General features: G+C 39.1%; 14 non-coding genes across 14 annotated transcripts; all 14 read left to right on the forward strand.

Annotated features, from left to right (window-relative positions):
• The first annotated feature begins 45 nt into the window (after nt 1-45).
• Nucleotides 46-164, forward strand: LOC141319199 (5S ribosomal RNA). The gene has a single exon (XR_012353470.1). It is a non-coding gene; the product is annotated as a 5S ribosomal RNA (ribosomal RNA).
• Nucleotides 165-1,691: 1,527 nt separating this feature from the next.
• On the forward strand, nt 1,692-1,810 carry LOC141319148 (5S ribosomal RNA). The gene has a single exon (XR_012353421.1). It is a non-coding gene; the product is annotated as a 5S ribosomal RNA (ribosomal RNA).
• Nucleotides 1,811-1,894: 84 nt separating this feature from the next.
• On the forward strand, nt 1,895-2,013 carry LOC141310015 (5S ribosomal RNA). Its single transcript, XR_012347567.1, has one exon. It is a non-coding gene; the product is annotated as a 5S ribosomal RNA (ribosomal RNA).
• A 1,527-nt stretch (nt 2,014-3,540) lies between these two features.
• Nucleotides 3,541-3,659, forward strand: LOC141319428 (5S ribosomal RNA). The gene has a single exon (XR_012353685.1). It is a non-coding gene; the product is annotated as a 5S ribosomal RNA (ribosomal RNA).
• An 84-nt stretch (nt 3,660-3,743) lies between these two features.
• Nucleotides 3,744-3,862, forward strand: LOC141319200 (5S ribosomal RNA). The gene has a single exon (XR_012353471.1). It is a non-coding gene; the product is annotated as a 5S ribosomal RNA (ribosomal RNA).
• Nucleotides 3,863-5,389: 1,527 nt separating this feature from the next.
• On the forward strand, nt 5,390-5,508 carry LOC141319149 (5S ribosomal RNA). Its single transcript, XR_012353422.1, has one exon. It is a non-coding gene; the product is annotated as a 5S ribosomal RNA (ribosomal RNA).
• Nucleotides 5,509-5,592: 84 nt separating this feature from the next.
• LOC141319201 (5S ribosomal RNA) lies at nt 5,593-5,711 on the forward strand. The gene has a single exon (XR_012353472.1). It is a non-coding gene; the product is annotated as a 5S ribosomal RNA (ribosomal RNA).
• Nucleotides 5,712-7,238: 1,527 nt separating this feature from the next.
• Nucleotides 7,239-7,357, forward strand: LOC141319150 (5S ribosomal RNA). The gene has a single exon (XR_012353423.1). It is a non-coding gene; the product is annotated as a 5S ribosomal RNA (ribosomal RNA).
• An 84-nt stretch (nt 7,358-7,441) lies between these two features.
• LOC141317597 (5S ribosomal RNA) lies at nt 7,442-7,560 on the forward strand. The gene has a single exon (XR_012351966.1). It is a non-coding gene; the product is annotated as a 5S ribosomal RNA (ribosomal RNA).
• A 1,527-nt stretch (nt 7,561-9,087) lies between these two features.
• On the forward strand, nt 9,088-9,206 carry LOC141317679 (5S ribosomal RNA). Its single transcript, XR_012352042.1, has one exon. It is a non-coding gene; the product is annotated as a 5S ribosomal RNA (ribosomal RNA).
• A 1,529-nt stretch (nt 9,207-10,735) lies between these two features.
• LOC141319121 (5S ribosomal RNA) lies at nt 10,736-10,854 on the forward strand. The gene has a single exon (XR_012353395.1). It is a non-coding gene; the product is annotated as a 5S ribosomal RNA (ribosomal RNA).
• An 84-nt stretch (nt 10,855-10,938) lies between these two features.
• Nucleotides 10,939-11,057, forward strand: LOC141310026 (5S ribosomal RNA). The gene has a single exon (XR_012347578.1). It is a non-coding gene; the product is annotated as a 5S ribosomal RNA (ribosomal RNA).
• A 1,529-nt stretch (nt 11,058-12,586) lies between these two features.
• On the forward strand, nt 12,587-12,705 carry LOC141318638 (5S ribosomal RNA). The gene has a single exon (XR_012352942.1). It is a non-coding gene; the product is annotated as a 5S ribosomal RNA (ribosomal RNA).
• Nucleotides 12,706-13,455: 750 nt separating this feature from the next.
• On the forward strand, nt 13,456-13,574 carry LOC141318639 (5S ribosomal RNA). Its single transcript, XR_012352943.1, has one exon. It is a non-coding gene; the product is annotated as a 5S ribosomal RNA (ribosomal RNA).
• Nucleotides 13,575-15,614: the final 2,040 nt, after the last annotated feature.

A 15,614-nucleotide genomic window follows, 5' to 3' on the forward strand; every position in this document is an offset into this window, starting at 1 on the left:
TACGGAGGCTGATCTTTAAATAGCCCACTTTTTGGAGCAACCCTCGCTTACGGCCATACCGCGCTGAGAACGCCCGATCTCGTCTGATCTCGGAAGCTAAGTCGCGTCGGGCCTGTTTAGTACTTGGATGGTAGACCGCCTGGGAATACCAGGTGCTGTAAGCTTTTGCCTTTTCTTCACTATTTATATAATATGCTGGCTTTTAGAAAGACGTGTTTTAGCGCTCTATTTATTACAATAATTTAAATGTATTATAGAGTTTTAAGTGTTTTACATGTTTTTTAGGCCATTTTATTACTCTTAACATTTTAAGTGTATGTGTCTTTCATAAATGGATGGTTGGCCTGTCATGTGACTAGACACATGACAGGAAGCAGGAAGTAGAACTGCATAAGAGAGCAGCATTACAAACAATGGACAGTCACCAAACTGTTGGATTGAGGAGTTGCTAATCTTAGAGCTCACCTTTCCATTCACCACCTGCAAATTTTGGATTAAACTTTCTGTTGATTGTACATGCACTGGTGGACACTCACGTTGGACTTATCAACACACTGGGATTCTTGGACTGTTTTAGGGTATGGACAAAAGAACTGTATTCTTTTAACAGAGTTTACCTAGTTTTATCGAGTTGTTTTAAAGTCTTTTATGTGAACCTTGTAAATACACCAAATCTATTTGAACCAATCTTCTTTTGTCTCATTCTTTTATTCACTAGTCATCTCTCACAGTTAAATCTGACCCCATTTTCGTCTTGTAACTCGGCTGATAAGGCCGATTGTTACACTTGGATGGGAGACCGCCAGGGAGTACCAGGTGCTGTAATCAGCCGAGTTACAAGACTAAAATGGGGTCAGATTTAACTGTGAGAGATGACTAGTGGTTAAAAGAAAGAGACATAAAAGAAGATTGGTTCAAATAGATTTCAGGTGCTGTAAGCTTTTGCCTTTTCTTCACTATTTATATAATATGCTGGTTTTTAGAAAGACGTGTTTTACCGCTCTATTTATTACAATCATTTAAATGTATTATAGAGTTTTAAGTGTTTTACATGTTTTTTAGGCCGTTTTATTACTCTTAACATTTTAAGTGTATGTGTCTTTCATAAATGGATGGTTGGCCTGTCATGTGACTAGACACATGACAGGAAGCAGGAAGTAGAACTGCATAAGAGAGCAGCATTCCAAACAACGGACAGTCACCAAACTGTTGGATTGAGGAGTTGCTAATCTTAGAGCTCACCTTTCCATTCACCACCTGCAAACTTTGGATTAAACTTTCTGTGGATTGTACATGCACTGGTGGACACTCACATTGGACTTATCAACACACTGGGATTCTTGGACTGTTTTAGGGTATGGACATATGAACTGTATTCTTTTAACAGAGTTTACCTAGTTTTATCGTGTTGTTTTAAAGTCTTTTATGTGAACCTTGTAAATAAACCAAAACTATTTAAACCAATCTTCTTTTATGTCTCATTCTTTTAACCACTAGTCATCTCTCACAGTTAAATCTGACCCCACTTTAGACTTGTAACTCGGCTGATGAGGCCGATTGTTACACTTGGATTGGAGACCGCCAGGAAATACCAGGTGCTGTAAGCTTTTGCCTTTTCTTCACTATTTATATAATATGCTGGCTTTTACGGAGGCTGATCTTTAAATAGCCCACTTTTTGGAGCAATCCTCACTTACGGCCATACCGCGCTGAGAGCGCCCGATCTCGTCTGATCTCGGAAGCTAAGCCGCGTGGGGCCTGGTTAGTACTTGGATGGGAGACCTCCTGGTAATACCAGGTGCTGTAAGCTTTTGCCTTTTCTGCACTATTTATATAATATGCTGGCTTTTACGGAGGCTGATCTTTAAATAGCCCACTTTTTGGAGCAATCCTTGCTTACGGCCATACCGCGCTGAGAGCGCCCGATCTCGTCTGATCTCGGAAGCTAAGCCGCGTGGGGCCTGGTTAGTACTTGGATGGGAGACCTCCTGGGAATACCAGGTGCTGTAAGCTTTTGCCTTTTCTTCACTATTTATATAATATGCTGGCTTTTAGAAAGACGTGTTTTAGCGCTCTATTTATTACAATAATTTAAATGTATTATAGAGTTTTAAGTGTTTTACATGTTTTTTAGGCCATTTTATTACTCTTAACATTTTAAGTGTATGTGTCTTTCATAAATGGATGGTTGGCCTGTCATGTGACTAGACACATGACAGGAAGCAGGAAGTAGAACTGCATAAGAGAGCAGCATTACAAACAATGGACAGTCACCAAACTGTTGGATTGAGGAGTTGCTAATCTTAGAGCTCACCTTTCCATTCACCACCTGCAAATTTTGGATTAAACTTTCTGTTGATTGTACATGCACTGGTGGAGACTCACGTTGGACTTATCAACACACTGGGATTCTTGGACTGTTTTAGGGTATGGACAAAAGAACTGTATTCTTTTAACAGAGTTTACCTAGTTTTATCGTGTTGTTTTAAAGTCTTTTATGTGAACCTTGTAAATACACCAAATCTATTTGAACCAATCTTCTTTTGTCTCATTCTTTTAACCACTAGTCATCTCTCACAGTTAAATCTGACCCCATTTTCGTCTTGTAACTCGGCTGATAAGGCCGATTGTTACACTTGGATGGGAGACCGCCAGGGAGTACCAGGTGCTGTAATCAGCCGAGTTACAAGACTAAAATGGGGTCAGATTTAACTGTGAGAGATGACTAGTGGTTAAAAGAAAGAGACATAAAAGAAGATTGGTTCAAATAGATTTCAGGTGCTGTAAGCTTTTGCCTTTTCTTCACTATTTATATAATATGCTGGTTTTTAGAAAGACGTGTTTTACCGCTCTATTTATTACAATCATTTAAATGTATTATAGAGTTTTAAGTGTTTTACATGTTTTTTAGGCCATTTTATTACTCTTAACATTTTAAGTGTATGTGTCTTTCATAAATGGATGGTTGGCCTGTCATGTGACTAGACACATGACAGGAAGCAGGAAGTAGAACTGCATAAGAGAGCAGCATTCCAAACAACGGACAGTCACCAAACTGTTGGATTGAGGAGTTGCTAATCTTAGAGCTCACCTTTCCATTCACCACCTGCAAACTTTGGATTAAACTTTCTGTGGATTGTACATGCACTGGTGGACACTCACATTGGACTTATCAACACACTGGGATTCTTGGACTGTTTTAGGGTATGGACATATGAACTGTATTCTTTTAACAGAGTTTACCTAGTTTTATCGTGTTGTTTTAAAGTCTTTTATGTGAACCTTGTAAATACACCAAATCTATTTAAACCAATCTTCTTTTATGTCTCATTCTTTTAACCACTAGTCATCTCTCACAGTTAAATCTGACCCCACTTTAGACTTGTAACTCGACTGATGAGGCCGATTGTTACACTTGGATTGGAGACCGCCAGGAAATACCAGGTGCTGTAAGCTTTTGCCTTTTCTTCACTATTTATATAATATGCTGTCTTTTACGGAGGCTGATCTTTAAATAGCCCACTTTTTGGAGCAATCCTCACTTACGGCCATACCGCGCTGAGAGCGCCCGATCTCGTCTGATCTCGGAAGCTAAGCCGCGTGGGGCTTGGTTAGTACTTGGATGGGAGACCTCCTGGTAATACCAGGTGCTGTAAGCTTTTGCCTTTTCTGCACTATTTATATAATATGCTGGCTTTTACGGAGGCTGATCTTTAAATAGCCCACTTTTTGGAGCAACCCTCGCTTACGGCCATACCGCGCTGAGAACGCCCGATCTCGTCTGATCTCGGAAGCTAAGTCGCGTCGGGCCTGTTTAGTACTTGGATGGTAGACCGCCTGGGAATACCAGGTGCTGTAAGCTTTTGCCTTTTCTTCACTATTTATATAATATGCTGGCTTTTAGAAAGACGTGTTTTAGCGCTCTATTTATTACAATAATTTAAATGTATTATAGAGTTTTAAGTGTTTTACATGTTTTTTAGGCCATTTTATTACTCTTAACATTTTAAGTGTATGTGTCTTTCATAAATGGATGGTTGGCCTGTCATGTGACTAGACACATGACAGGAAGCAGGAAGTAGAACTGCATAAGAGAGCAGCATTACAAACAATGGACAGTCACCAAACTGTTGGATTGAGGAGTTGCTAATCTTAGAGCTCACCTTTCCATTCACCACCTGCAAATTTTGGATTAAACTTTCTGTTGATTGTACATGCACTGGTGGACACTCACGTTGGACTTATCAACACACTGGGATTCTTGGACTGTTTTAGGGTATGGACAAAAGAACTGTATTCTTTTAACAGAGTTTACCTAGTTTTATCGTGTTGTTTTAAAGTCTTTTATGTGAACCTTGTAAATACACCAAATCTATTTGAACCAATCTTCTTTTGTCTCATTCTTTTAACCACTAGTCATCTCTCACAGTTAAATCTGACCCCATTTTCGTCTTGTAACTCGGCTGATAAGGCCGATTGTTACACTTGGATGGGAGACCGCCAGGGAGTACCAGGTGCTGTAATCAGCCGAGTTACAAGACTAAAATGGGGTCAGATTTAACTGTGAGAGATGACTAGTGGTTAAAAGAAAGAGACATAAAAGAAGATTGGTTCAAATAGATTTCAGGTGCTGTAAGCTTTTGCCTTTTCTTCACTATTTATATAATATGCTGGTTTTTAGAAAGACGTGTTTTACCGCTCTATTTATTACAATCATTTAAATGTATTATAGAGTTTTAAGTGTTTTACATGTTTTTTAGGCCATTTTATTACTCTTAACATTTTAAGTGTATGTGTCTTTCATAAATGGATGGTTGGCCTGTCATGTGACTAGACACATGACAGGAAGCAGGAAGTAGAACTGCATAAGAGAGCAGCATTCCAAACAACGGACAGTCACCAAACTGTTGGATTGAGGAGTTGCTAATCTTAGAGCTCACCTTTCCATTCACCACCTGCAAACTTTGGATTAAACTTTCTGTGGATTGTACATGCACTGGTGGACACTCACATTGGACTTATCAACACACTGGGATTCTTGGACTGTTTTAGGGTATGGACATATGAACTGTATTCTTTTAACAGAGTTTACCTAGTTTTATCGTGTTGTTTTAAAGTCTTTTATGTGAACCTTGTAAATACACCAAATCTATTTAAACCAATCTTCTTTTATGTCTCATTCTTTTAACCACTAGTCATCTCTCACAGTTAAATCTGACCCCACTTTAGACTTGTAACTCGACTGATGAGGCCGATTGTTACACTTGGATTGGAGACCGCCAGGAAATACCAGGTGCTGTAAGCTTTTGCCTTTTCTTCACTATTTATATAATATGCTGGCTTTTACGGAGGCTGATCTTTAAATAGCCCACTTTTTGGAGCAATCCTCACTTACGGCCATACCGCGCTGAGAGCGCCCGATCTCGTCTGATCTCGGAAGCTAAGCCGCGTGGGGCCTGGTTAGTACTTGGATGGGAGACCTCCTGGTAATACCAGGTGCTGTAAGCTTTTGCCTTTTCTGCACTATTTATATAATATGCTGGCTTTTACGGAGGCTGATCTTTAAATAGCCCACTTTTTGGAGCAACCCTCGCTTACGGCCATACCGCGCTGAGAACGCCCGATCTCGTCTGATCTCGGAAGCTAAGTCGCGTCGGGCCTGTTTAGTACTTGGATGGTAGACCGCCTGGGAATACCAGGTGCTGTAAGCTTTTGCCTTTTCTTCACTATTTATATAATATGCTGGCTTTTAGAAAGACGTGTTTTAGCGCTCTATTTATTACAATAATTTAAATGTATTATAGAGTTTTAAGTGTTTTACATGTTTTTTAGGCCATTTTATTACTCTTAACATTTTAAGTGTATGTGTCTTTCATAAATGGATGGTTGGCCTGTCATGTGACTAGACACATGACAGGAAGCAGGAAGTAGAACTGCATAAGAGAGCAGCATTACAAACAATGGACAGTCACCAAACTGTTGGATTGAGGAGTTGCTAATCTTAGAGCTCACCTTTCCATTCACCACCTGCAAATTTTGGATTAAACTTTCTGTTGATTGTACATGCACTGGTGGACACTCACGTTGGACTTATCAACACACTGGGATTCTTGGACTGTTTTAGGGTATGGACAAAAGAACTGTATTCTTTTAACAGAGTTTACCTAGTTTTATCGAGTTGTTTTAAAGTCTTTTATGTGAACCTTGTAAATACACCAAATCTATTTGAACCAATCTTCTTTTGTCTCATTCTTTTATTCACTAGTCATCTCTCACAGTTAAATCTGACCCCATTTTCGTCTTGTAACTCGGCTGATAAGGCCGATTGTTACACTTGGATGGGAGACCGCCAGGGAGTACCAGGTGCTGTAATCAGCCGAGTTACAAGACTAAAATGGGGTCAGATTTAACTGTGAGAGATGACTAGTGGTTAAAAGAAAGAGACATAAAAGAAGATTGGTTCAAATAGATTTCAGGTGCTGTAAGCTTTTGCCTTTTCTTCACTATTTATATAATATGCTGGTTTTTAGAAAGACGTGTTTTACCGCTCTATTTATTACAATCATTTAAATGTATTATAGAGTTTTAAGTGTTTTACATGTTTTTTAGGCCGTTTTATTACTCTTAACATTTTAAGTGTATGTGTCTTTCATAAATGGATGGTTGGCCTGTCATGTGACTAGACACATGACAGGAAGCAGGAAGTAGAACTGCATAAGAGAGCAGCATTCCAAACAACGGACAGTCACCAAACTGTTGGATTGAGGAGTTGCTAATCTTAGAGCTCACCTTTCCATTCACCACCTGCAAACTTTGGATTAAACTTTCTGTGGATTGTACATGCACTGGTGGACACTCACATTGGACTTATCAACACACTGGGATTCTTGGACTGTTTTAGGGTATGGACATATGAACTGTATTCTTTTAACAGAGTTTACCTAGTTTTATCGTGTTGTTTTAAAGTCTTTTATGTGAACCTTGTAAATAAACCAAAACTATTTAAACCAATCTTCTTTTATGTCTCATTCTTTTAACCACTAGTCATCTCTCACAGTTAAATCTGACCCCACTTTAGACTTGTAACTCGGCTGATGAGGCCGATTGTTACACTTGGATTGGAGACCGCCAGGAAATACCAGGTGCTGTAAGCTTTTGCCTTTTCTTCACTATTTATATAATATGCTGGCTTTTACGGAGGCTGATCTTTAAATAGCCCACTTTTTGGAGCAATCCTCACTTACGGCCATACCGCGCTGAGAGCGCCCGATCTCGTCTGATCTCGGAAGCTAAGCCGCGTGGGGCCTGGTTAGTACTTGGATGGGAGACCTCCTGGTAATACCAGGTGCTGTAAGCTTTTGCCTTTTCTGCACTATTTATATAATATGCTGGCTTTTACGGAGGCTGATCTTTAAATAGCCCACTTTTTGGAGCAACCCTCGCTTACGGCCATACCGCGCTGAGAGCGCCCGATCTCGTCTGATCTCGGAAGCTAAGCCGCGTCGGGCCTGTTTAGTACTTGGATGGGAGACCGCCTGGGAATACCAGGTGCTGTAAGCTTTTGCCTTTTCTTCACTATTTATATAATATGCTGGCTTTTAGAAAGACGTGTTTTAGCGCTCTATTTATTACAATAATTTAAATGTATTATAGAGTTTTAAGTGTTTTACATGTTTTTTAGGCCATTTTATTACTCTTAACATTTTAAGTGTATGTGTCTTTCATAAATGGATGGTTGGCCTGTCATGTGACTAGACACATGACAGGAAGCAGGAAGTAGAACTGCAAAAGAGAGCAGCATTACAAACAATGGACAGTCACCAAACTGTTGGATTGAGGAGTTGCTAATCTTAGAGCTCACCTTTCCATTCACCACCTGCAAATTTTGGATTAAACTTTCTGTTGATTGTACATGCACTGGTGGACACTCACGTTGGACTTATCAACACACTGGGATTCTTGGACTGTTTTAGGGTATGGACAAAAGAACTGTATTCTTTTAACAGAGTTTACCTAGTTTTATCGTGTTGTTTTAAAGTCTTTTATGTGAACCTTGTAAATACACCAAATCTATTTGAACCAATCTTCTTTTGTCTCATTCTTTTAACCACTAGTCATCTCTCACAGTTAAATCTGACCCCATTTTCGTCTTGTAACTCGGCTGATAAGGCCGATTGTTACACTTGGATGGGAGACCGCCAGGGAGTACCAGGTGCTGTAATCAGCCGAGTTACAAGACTAAAATGGGGTCAGATTTAACTGTGAGAGATGACTAGTGGTTAAAAGAAAGAGACATAAAAGAAGATTGGTTCAAATAGATTTCAGGTGCTGGAAGCTTTTGCCTTTTCTTCACTATTTATATAATATGCTGGTTTTTAGAAAGACGTGTTTTACCGCTCTATTTATTACAATCATTTAAATGTATTATAGAGTTTTAAGTGTTTTACATGTTTTTTAGGCCGTTTTATTACTCTTAACATTTTAAGTGTATGTGTCTTTCATAAATGGATGGTTGGCCTGTCATGTGACTAGACACATGACAGGAAGCAGGAAGTAGAACTGCATAAGAGAGCAGCATTCCAAACAACGGACAGTCACCAAACTGTTGGATTGAGGAGTTGCTAATCTTAGAGCTCACCTTTCCATTCACCACCTGCAAACTTTGGATTAAACTTTCTGTGGATTGTACATGCACTGGTGGACACTCACATTGGACTTATCAACACACTGGGATTCTTGGACTGTTTTAGGGTATGGACATATGAACTGTATTCTTTTAACAGAGTTTACCTAGTTTTATCATGTTGTTTTAAAGTCTTTTATGTGAACCTTGTAAATACACCAAATCTATTTAAACCAATCTTCTTTTATGTCTCATTCTTTTAACCACTAGTCATCTCTCACAGTTAAATCTGACCCCATTTTAGTCTTGTAACTCGGCTGATAAGGCCGATTGTTACACTTGGATGGGAGACCGCCAGGAAATACCAGGTGCTGTAAGCTTTTGCCTTTTCTTCACTATTTATATAATATGCTGGCTTTTACGGAGGCTGATCTTTAAATAGCCCACTTTTTGGAGCAACCCTCGCTTACGGCCATACCGCGCTGAGAGCGCCCGATCTCGTCTGATCTCGGAAGCTAAGCAGCGTCGGGCCTGGTTAGTACTTGGATGGGAGACCACCTGGGAATACCAGGTGCTGTAAGCTTTTGCCTTTTCTTCACTATTTATATAATATGCTGGTTTTTAGAAAGACGTGTTTTACCGCTCTATTTATTACAATCATTTAAATGTATTATAGAGTTTTAAGTGTTTTACATGTTTTTTAGGCCATTTTATTACTCTTAACATTTTAAGTGTATGTGTCTTTCATAAATGGATGGTTGGCCTGTCATGTGACTAGACACATGACAGGAAGCAGGAAGTAGAACTGCATAAGAGAGCAGCATTCCAAACAACGGAGAGTCACCAAACTGTTGGATTGAGGAGTTGCTAATCTTAGAGCTCACCTTTCCATTCACCACCTGCAAACTTTGGATTAAACTTTCTGTGGATTGTACATGCACTGGTGGACACTCACGTTGGACTTATCAACACACTGGGATTCTTGGACTGTTTTAGGGTATGGACAAATGAACTGTATTCTTTTAACAGAGTTTACCTAGTTTTATCGTGTTGTTTTAAAGTCTTTTATGTGAACCTTGTAAATACACCAAATCTATTTAAACCAATCTTCTTTTATGTCTCATTCTTTTAACCACTAGTCATCTCTCACAGTTAAATCTAACCCCATTTTAGTCTTGTAACTCGGCTGATAAGGCCGATTGTTACACTTGGATGGGAGACCGCCAGGGAGTACCAGGTGCTGTAATCAGCCGAGTTACAAGACTAAAATGGGGTCAGATTTAACTGTGAGAGATGACTAGTGGTTAACAGAAAGAGACATAAAAGAAGATTGGTTCAAATAGATTTCAGGTGCTGTAAGCTTTTGCCTTTTCTTCACTATTTATATAATATGCTGGTTTTTAGAAAGACGTGTTTTACCGCTCTATTTATTACAATCATTTAAATGTATTATAGAGTTTTAAGTGTTTTACATGTTTTTTAGGCCATTTTATTACTCTTAACATTTTAAGTGTATGTGTCGTTCATAAATGGATGGTTGGCCTGTCATGTGACTAGACACATGACAGGAAGCAGGAAGTAGAACTGCATAAGAGAGCAGCATTCCAAACAACGGACAGTCACCAAACTGTTGGATTGAGGAGTTGCTAATCTTAGAGCTCAACTTTCCATTCACCACCTGCAAACTTTGGATTAAACTTTCTGTGGATTGTACATGCACTGGTGGACACTCACGTTGGACTTATCAACACACTGGGATTCTTGGACTGTTTTAGGGTATGGACAAATGAACTGTATTCTTTTAACAGAGTTTGCCTAGTTTTATCGTGTTGTTTTAAAGTCTTTTATGTGAACCTTGTAAATACACAAAATCTATTTAAACCAATCTTCTTTTATGTCTCATTCTTTTAACCACTAGTCATCTCTCACAGTTAAATCTGACCCCATTTTAGTCTTGTAACTCGGCTGATAAGGCCGATTGTTACACTTGGATGGGAGACCGCCAGGAAATACCAGGTGCTGTAAGCTTTTGCCTTTTCTTCACTATTTATATAATATGCTGGCTTTTACGGAGGCTGATCTTTAAATAGCCCACTTTTTGGAGCAACCCTCGCTTACGGCCATACCGTGCTGATAGCGCCTGATCTCGTCTGATCTCGGAAGCTAAGCAGTGTCGGGCCTGGTTAGTACTTGGATGGGAGACCGCCAGGAAATACCAGGTGCTGTAAGCTTTTGCCTTTTCTTCACTATTTATATAATATGCTGGCTTTTACGGAGGCTGATCTTTAAATAGCCCACTTTTTGGAGCAATCCTTGCTTACGGCCATACCGCGCTGAGAGCGCCCGATCTCGTCTGATCTCGGAAGCTAAGCCGCGTGGGGCCTGGTTAGTACTTGGATGGGAGACCTCCTGGGAATACCAGGTGCTGTAAGCTTTTGCCTTTTCTTCACTATTTATATAATATGCTGGCTTTTAGAAAGACGTGTTTTAGCGCTCTATTTATTACAATAATTTAAATGTATTATAGAGTTTTAAGTGTTTTACATGTTTTTTAGGCCATTTTATTACTCTTAACATTTTAAGTGTATGTGTCTTTCATAAATGGATGGTTGGCCTGTCATGTGACTAGACACATGACAGGAAGCAGGAAGTAGAACTGCATAAGAGAGCAGCATTACAAACAATGGACAGTCACCAAACTGTTGGATTGAGGAGTTGCTAATCTTAGAGCTCACCTTTCCATTCACCACCTGCAAATTTTGGATTAAACTTTCTGTTGATTGTACATGCACTGGTGGACACTCACGTTGGACTTATCAACACACTGGGATTCTTGGACTGTTTTAGGGTATGGACAAAAGAACTGTATTCTTTTAACAGAGTTTACCTAGTTTTATCGTGTTGTTTTAAAGTCTTTTATGTGAACCTTGTAAATACACCAAATCTATTTAAACCAATCTTCTTTTATGTCTCATTCTTTTAACCACTAGTCATCTCTCACAGTTAAATCTGACCCCATTTTAGTCTTGTAACTCGGCTGATAAGGCCGATTGTTACACTTGGATGGGAGACCGCCAGGGAGTACCAGGTGCTGTAATCAGCCGAGTTACAAGACTAAAATGGGGTCAGATTTAACTGTGAGAGATGACTAGTGGTTAAAAGAAAGAGACATAAAAGAAGATTGGTTCAAATAGATTTCAGGTGCTGTAAGCTTTTGCCTTTTCTTCACTATTTATATAATATGCTGGTTTTTAGAAAGACGTGTTTTACCGCTCTATTTATTACAATCATTTAAATGTATTATAGAGTTTTAAGTGTTTTACATGTTTTTTAGGCCATTTTATTACTCTTAACATTTTAAGTGTATGTGTCTTTCATAAATGGATGGTTGGCCTGTCATGTGACTAGACACATGACAGGAAGCAGGAAGTAGAACTGCATAAGAGAGCAGCATTCCAAACAACGGACAGTCACCAAACTGTTGGATTGAGGAGTTGCTAATCTTAGAGCTCACCTTTCCATTCACCACCTGCAAACTTTGGATTAAACTTTCTGTGGATTGTACATGCACTGGTGGACACTCACGTTGGACTTATCAACACACTGGGATTCTTGGACTGTTTTAGGGTATGGACAAATGAACTGTATTCTTTTAACAGAGTTTGCCTAGTTTTATCGTGTTGTTTTAAAGTCTTTTATGTGAACCTTGTAAATACACAAAATCTATTTAAACCAATCTTCTTTTATGTCTCATTCTTTTAACCACTAGTCATCTCTCACAGTTAAGTCTGACCCCATTTTAGTCTTGTAACTCGGCTGATAAGGCCGATTGTTACACTTGGATGGGAGACCGCCAGGAAATACCAGGTGCTGTAAGCTTTTGCCTTTTCTTCACTATTTATATAATATGCTGGCTTTTACGGAGGCTGATCTTTAAATAGCCCACTTTTTGGAGCAATCCTCGCTTACGGCCATACCGTGCTGAGAGCGCCCGATCTCGTCTGATCTCGGGAGCTAAGCCGCGTGGGGCCTGGTTAGTACTTGGATGGGAGACCTCCTGGGAATACCAGGTGCTGTAAGCTTTTGCCTTTTCTTCACTATTTATATAATATGCTGGCTTTTAGAAAGACGTGTTTTAGCGCTCTATTTATTACAATAATTTAAATGTATTATAGAGTTTTAAGTGTTTTACATGTTTTTTAGGCCATTTTATTACTCTTAACATTTTAAGTGTATGTGTCTTTCATAAATGGATGGTTGGCCTGTCATGTGACTAGACACATGACAGGAAGCAGGAAGTAGAACTGCATAAGAGAGCAGCATTCCAAACAACGGACAGTCACCAAACTGTTGGATTGAGGAGTTGCTAATCTTAGAGCTCACCTTTCCATTCACCACCTGCAAACTTTGGATTAAACTTTCTGTGGATTGTACATGCACTGGTGGACACTCACGTTGGACTTATCAACACACTGGGATTCTTGGACTGTTTTAGGGTATGGACAAATGAACTGTATTCTTTTAACAGAGTTTGCCTAGTTTTATCGTGTTGTTTTAAAGTCTTTTATGTGAACCTTGTAAATACACAAAATCTATTTAAACCAATCTTCTTTTATGTCTCATTCTTTTAACCACTAGTCATCTCTCACAGTTAAGTCTGACCCCATTTTAGTCTTGTAACTCGGCTGATAAGGCCGATTGTTACACTTGGATGGGAGACCGCCAGGAAATACCAGGTGCTGTAAGCTTTTGCCTTTTCTTCACTATTTATATAATATGCTGGCTTTTACGGAGGCTGATCTTTAAATAGCCCACTTTTTGGAGCAATCCTCGCTTACGGCCATACCGTGCTGAGAGCGCCCGATCTCGTCTGATCTCGGGAGCTAAGCCGCGTGGGGCCTGGTTAGTACTTGGATGGGAGACCTCCTGGGAATACCAGGTGCTGTAAGCTTTTGCCTTTTCTTCACTATTTATATAATATGCTGGCTTTTAGAAAGACGTGTTTTAGCGCTCTATTTATTACAATAATTTAAATGTATTATAGAGTTTTAAGTGTTTTACATGTTTTTTAGGCCATTTTATTACTCTTAACATTTTAAGTGTATGTGTCTTTCATAAATGGATGGTTGGCCTGTCATGTGACTAGACACATGACAGGAAGCAGGAAGTAGAACTGCATAAGAGAGCAGCATTACAAACAATGGACAGTCACCAAACTGTTGGATTGAGGAGTTGCTAATCTTAGAGCTCACCTTTCCATTCACCACCTGCAAATTTTGGATTAAACTTTCTGTTGATTGTACATGCACTGGTGGACACTCACGTTGGACTTATCAACACACTGGGATTCTTGGACTGTTTTAGGGTATGGACAAAAGAACTGTATTCTTTTAACAGAGTTTACCTAGTTTTATCGTGTTGTTTTAAAGTCTTTTATGTGAACCTTGTAAATACACCAAATCTATTTGAACCAATCTTCTTTTGTCTCATTCTTTTAACCACTAGTCATCTCTCACAGTTAAATCTGACCCCATTTTCGTCTTGTAACTCGGCTGATAAGGCCGATTGTTACACTTGGATGGGAGACCGCCAGGGAGTACCAGGTGCTGTAATCAGCCGAGTTACAAGACTAAAATGGGGTCAGATTTAACTGTGAGAGATGACTAGTGGTTAAAAGAAAGAGACATAAAAGAAGATTGGTTCAAATAGATTTCAGGTGCTGTAAGCTTTTGCCTTTTCTTCACTATTTATATAATATGCTGGTTTTTAGAAAGACGTGTTTTACCGCTCTATTTATTACAATCATTTAAATGTATTATAGAGTTTTAAGTGTTTTAAAAGTTTTTTAGGCCATTTTATTACTCTTAACATTTTAAGTGTATGTGTCTTTCATAAATGGATGGTTGGCCTGTCATGTGACTAGACACATGACAGGAAGCAGGAAGTAGAACTGCATAAGAGAGCAGCATTCCAAACAACGGACAGTCACCAAACTGTTGGATTGAGGAGTTGCTAATCTTAGAGCTCACCTTTCCATTCACCACCTGCAAACTTTGGATTAAACTTTCTGTGGATTGTACATGCACTGGTGGACACTCACGTTGGACTTATCAACACACTGGGATTCTTGGACTGTTTTAGGGTATGGACAAATGAACTGTATTCTTTTAACAGAGTTTACCTAGTTTTATCGTGTTGTTTTAAAGTTTTTTATGTGAACCTTGTAAATACACCAAATCTATTTAAACCAATCTTCTTTTATGTCTCATTCTTTTAACCACTAGTCATCTCTCACAGTTAAATCTGACCCCATTTTAGTCTTGTAACTCGGCTGATAAGGCCGATTGTTACACTTGGATGGGAGACCGCCAGGGAGTACCAGGTGCTGTAATCAGCCGAGTTACAAGACTAAAATGGGGTCAGATTTAACTGTGAGAGATGACTAGTGGTTAAAAGAAAGAGACATAAAAGAAGATTGGTTCAAATAGATTTCAGGTGCTGTAAGCTTTTGCCTTTTCTTCACTATTTATATAATATGCTGGTTTTTAGAAAGACGTGTTTTACCGCTCTATTTATTACAATCATTTAAATGTATTATAGAGTTTTAAGTGTTTTACATGTTTTTTAGGCCATTTTATTACTCTTAACATTTTAAGTGTATGTGTCTTTCATAAATGGATGGTTGGCCTGTCATGTGACTAGACACATGACAGGAAGCAGGAAGTAGAACTGCATAAGAGAGCAGCATTCCAAACAACGGACAGTCACCAAACTGTTGGATTGAGGAGTTGCTAATCTTAGAGCTCACCTTTCCATTCACCACCTGCAAACTTTGGATTAAACTTTCTGTGGATTGTACATGCACTGGTGGACACTCACGTTGGACTTATCAACACACTGGGATTCTTGGACTGTTTTAGGGTATGGACAAATGAACTGTATTCTTTTAACAGAGTTTGCCTAGTTTTATCGTGTTGTTTTAAAGTCTTTT

This window comes from Garra rufa, chromosome 1 (genome assembly GCF_049309525.1).
Source record: "Garra rufa chromosome 1, GarRuf1.0, whole genome shotgun sequence".
In the NCBI taxonomy this organism is placed as follows: domain Eukaryota; kingdom Metazoa; phylum Chordata; class Actinopteri; order Cypriniformes; family Cyprinidae; genus Garra; species Garra rufa.